Genomic DNA, 5,000 nt, shown 5'->3' on the forward strand with positions numbered 1-5,000 from the left:
TGTCTCTGAGGACACACACTGACTCACTGTCTCTGAGGACACTCACTGTCTCTGAGGACACACACTGTCTCACTGTCTCTGAGGACACACACTGTCTCTGAGGACACACACTGTCTCTGAGGAAACACACTGTCTCACTGTCTCTGAGGACACACACTGTCTCACTGACTCTGAGGACACACACTGACTCACTGTCTCTGAGGACACTCACTGTCTCTGAGGACACACACTGACTCACTGTCTCTGAGGACACACACTGTCTCACTGTCTCTGAGGACACACACTGTCTCACTGACTCTGAGGACACACACTGTCTCTGAGGACACACACTGTCTCACTGACTCTGAGGACACACACTGTCTCTGAGGACACACACTGTCTCACTGTCTCTGAGGACACACACTGTCTCACTGACTCTGAGGACACACACTGTCTCTGAGGACACACACTGTCTCACTGACTCTGAGGACACACACTGTCTCTGAGGACACACACTGTCTCACTGTCTCTGAGGACACACACTGTCTCACTGTCTCTGAGGACACACACTGTCTCACTGTCTCTGAGGACACACACTGTCTCAATGACTCTGAGGACGCACACTATGTCACTGACTCTGAGGGGACACACTGTCTCACTGTCTCTGAGGACACACACTGTCTCTGAGGACACACTGTCTCACTGTCTCTGAGGACACACACTGTCTCACTGTCTCTGAGGACACACACTGTCTCACTGTCTCTGAGGACACACTGTGGTGGACACCTCTGACATCACTCCTCAATAGAAACACATGGACCTATCTTCAGGAAGCTGACTGAGTGCATCTGGTGTTTTGGTGACAGGATGAGTCTGGAGAGATTGAGATGTTCTGGGTGAGTTAGAGATCAACTGAACCAACCAGACGTTGATTTAAACTTCCCTTATCCGTCCCTTTAAGGAGAGTGTGCACCACACAACAGTGGAGAGTCACTGTGGTCAGTGGGCGGAGCTTCATACGGGTTGATCTCCAACTTAACCTGGAGCAGGTTAGCCGCTCATCAGAAGTTACCGTGGTGATTTACCTCGTTAAGAAGTGGACGAGCTTCATAGGACTGAAAAACTAAACCTGAAGTTAACCTGATAACCACAAATCCTGCTTGGTAGCACAGACCCTGGATCTGTGATACTGACTGTGTTTAGTAACATACTGATGAAAGCAGCGTGGACTGTCTCCAACCATCTACTGACCTCAGAGTCTCCAGTCGACAGGTTGGACTCTGCTTTAGATCAAGCAGCTCCTTCACTCCTGAGTCCTGCAGGTGGTTGAAGCTCAGATCCAGTTCTCTCAGATGAGAGGGGTTTGACCTCAGAGCTGAAGCCAGAGAAGAACAGCTGATCTCTGACAGTCTGCAGTACTTCAACCTGGATAAAGAATAAAACTTAACTGTGAATTAAACTGAGTTCATGTGTGAAAATAACAGACACATATTCATGTCAGCACAGACTCATAACATGGAAGATAAATATGAAATCAGACATGTTGGACTAAAAAGAGTCCTGATTCAGTACAAATAGATTATTTGGACCCGGTCTCTGTCCTGCAGATCAGTTTAGGAAATCCAGAACTAAACTCAGTGTTTTAACAAGTAGCTGAATATTTAAAATGTCACAGATTAATTAATGAATGGATTCAAGTTATGTATGAAGAGGAATTATGTTAACTTAGAATTAAATGAGATCAATTGTGTATAAATGCTGTTTTATAGATATGAGATCTACAAAAGTCAGTCAGTGAACTGACCTCAGAGTCTCCAGTCGACAGGTTGGACTCTGTAGAAAACCACACAGCTCCTTCACTGCTGAGTCCTGCAGGTCGTTTCTACTAAGATCCAGTCCTCTCAGATGAGAGGGGTTTGACCTCAGAGCTGAAGCCAGAGAAGAACAGCTGATCTCTGACAGTCTGCAGCTCCTCAACCTGGATAAAGAAATATGAATATTAGAATGTGTCCTCCTGTTGTTGTGGATCGTCATCATGTCAACACAGACTCTCAACATGCTGCTGACCTCAGTCCAGTCTGTGACCTGAAGATAAATATCAGATCAGACATGTTGGACCATTGTTTCATTCATCTCCTTCTTCTCTGTGTTTGGTCACTGAGCAGGTTTGTGTAATTAAACACTGTTTAAAGTAGGGATGGCTCCTGACAGTCACTTCCTGTTTGTTTCTATACTTATCAACTGTCCAACGTGTTTCAATAAGAATGTGTCTTATTCTGAAAACCTGAGGAGGACGAGTGCTCGGCCTCAGTCCACATGTTATTTACTGACACTTTCTTAGTGATCAGGAGCAGGTGAGTGCAGGTGAATGGAGTTGATGAGGTGGACGTGACTGACAGGCTGGGTGAGGGACAGATGACTGAGGGACAGTGAGCAGAGCAGAACTGAGACAATTTAAATAAATAATGACCCAATAAGAAAGAAAGTTGGAAAAGTGAAGAAGGATTTAAGGACCTCAGAGTCTCCAGTCGACAGTTTGGACTCTCCAGTCCAGAACACAGCAGCTTCACTCCTGAGTCCAGCAGCTTGTTGTCACTCAGATCCAGTTCTCTCAGATGTGAGGGTCTGACTTCAGAGCTGAGGCCACGACTTCACAGTGAGTCTCTGAGAGTCCACAACCACAGAGTCTGTAATTAAAGACAATATCTGTTAGAATAAAATCAGAAAACACAACATTCATACAAAACGTGATCATGTGACCCTCACCCTGGTAAATCCCCTCTTTGCCTCATGAACATGTTAAAACCTCCTCAAGAGAATCCTTTCAGATTTGGTCCAAGCGTTCATTCAGACTGACAGAGGAACTCATTAGATTCAGGTGGTCAAAGGTCAAAGGTCAAGGTCACACAACATGTTCATGGCCTCTTGAAGTCTCAAGTCTGTCTTTAGGGGATTTCTTCACATTTTGACCAGTTGGACTCAAAGAGGAACTGATTAGATTTCAGTGGTCAAAGGTCAAAGGTTACAGTGACCTCATATTATTGTGAATGCAACATGTCAGGAACCTGGAGGGACGGACACTGCACTGGTTGGTGGTGGCGAACAAACGCAGGGTGGGAATTCAGTTTGACCAGAAAGAAGAATAAACGATATTTCCAGTTCTGCTTCTTCAGTTTAAACCGTCAGTGATTCTCATCCTAAACACAGAGAAGCTGTGATTTATCTGATTAATCACCGTTTCTAAAAGCCTGAAAAATCCCCTTTATCTCTGTATATTGTTGTGGGAACAGAAAGATCAATGACAGAAGGTGGATTTATACATTTAACATTAGTTTTGTTATTGATGACAAGTCCAAATGATAGAGTTATTTAGATTGAAAAATAAAATAAAATCAAACTAAAACATACCACACCATAATTAAATGTGTCTGTCTCTTTGCTTTGCCTCTGAGCAAACATAGGATGATGTTATTTAGAACATTACATTTCTTTATAAAACTCAAAGAACCTTTATCTTAAACAATCGGGGCTTCTTAGCTTTTGCTCTGTTTTTTTAGCAAATACAGGATGGTTGAATAAAACTGTTTTCTTTTCTTTTTTAAATCAAACAAACAACCAAACCTTTACACAATTAAATGTGAAATCTGAATCTGAGCTCATCTGCAGAAGCAGTGTTGAGCCAGTTCACACTTAAAAGAACGAGTTCCCAGTTCAGTTCATGCAGATGAACTGGTTCAGGTTCACAGTTCATGTTTTATTGGGATGATTCAGGTGACAGACGTCGGGCCGTGTTTGGTTCTGAGTCGATGGAGTCGGATCGTGTCTGCGTGTCGCTCATTCTAACACTGAGTCCTGACTGAGGCTCTCGTGTTGGACTGAACATGTTGACGAGTCATTTCCATGATGTTTCAATGAGTCTGATAAACTGGAATCAAACCAACACTCAGTGACTTCCTGTGCTGATCAGGTCCTGAGAACTAGTGATGAGTGTGTATTAGTTCCAGTGAAGCCGAGTGGAGGAGGACACAGAAACTCCAGCTCGGTACAAACCAGCTTCTGCTCTGATCCTGAAGCAGCTGATCCCTGAGCAGCTGAGACCAGAGGAACTCTGTGTTTCACTTCTACAGAGTCACTGAGCGGCTGCTTCAGGTGCTGTGATCTCACTGCGTGTCTCTGAGCAAGTGGGTGGGGGGTATGGGTTCATGGAGCGGTCCTTCTGCATGCGTTAAAATAATTAACACGTTAATTCCACAAATTAATAATCCCGCGCTAACACGTTAATTTTGACAGCCCTTATATATATATAAATAAATATACGGCAAACTCCAGCACAGTGATCACTTGGATTTCACTGATCTAGTTGCTCTTGTAAATGAGAACAATGAGAATGTATATATACAAACCAAATGTATACATATATTTACGTATACATACGTATAAATACACACACACACACACACACACACAGAGAAAGGCTGCACTAACAGTGTTGACCACTGCAACACCATGCTGCCCCAAACAATGAGAACCATTTAACACTGAGTGGATTTGAAGAACGACTCATCTCCACTGATTGAACATGTTATTGATCATGTCTGGACTCACCGAGCCTTCCTGCAGTTCCTCACAGCTGGGATCAGTCTCCGTCGACCCGGTAGGTTGTGTTGAACTTCTCCAGGTCCAACTCATCCAGAACCTCCTCTGACATCTGCAGCATGTAGGCCAGAGCTGAGCAGTGGATCCCAGAGAGTTTCTCCTTTGATCTGTTCTCTGACGTCAGGAACTGTTGCATCTGCTGATGAACTGAGTGGTCGCTCATCTCAGTCAGAGAGTGGAAGATGTTGATGCTTCTGTCAGGAGAAATGTCATCACTGTCCATCTCCTTCAGGTTGTTGATGACTCTCTGGATGATCTCTGGATTGTTCCCTGTCCGACCCAGCAGGCCTCCTAAGACTCTCTGGTTGGACTCCAGACTGAGGCCGTGAAGGAAGCGAACAAACAGGTCCAGATGACCATTTGTA

At 44.3% G+C, this 5,000-nt stretch overlaps 1 protein-coding gene across 1 annotated transcript in view; it reads right to left on the minus strand.

The window, feature by feature from the left end:
* The window catches only part of LOC118105716 (ras GTPase-activating-like protein IQGAP1), a 331,334-nt gene that overhangs the window by 48,483 nt on the left and 277,851 nt on the right, over positions 1–5,000 (minus strand).

Source organism: Hippoglossus stenolepis, chromosome 1, assembly GCF_022539355.2.
Source record: "Hippoglossus stenolepis isolate QCI-W04-F060 chromosome 1, HSTE1.2, whole genome shotgun sequence".
Taxonomy (NCBI): Eukaryota; Metazoa; Chordata; class Actinopteri; order Pleuronectiformes; family Pleuronectidae; genus Hippoglossus; species Hippoglossus stenolepis.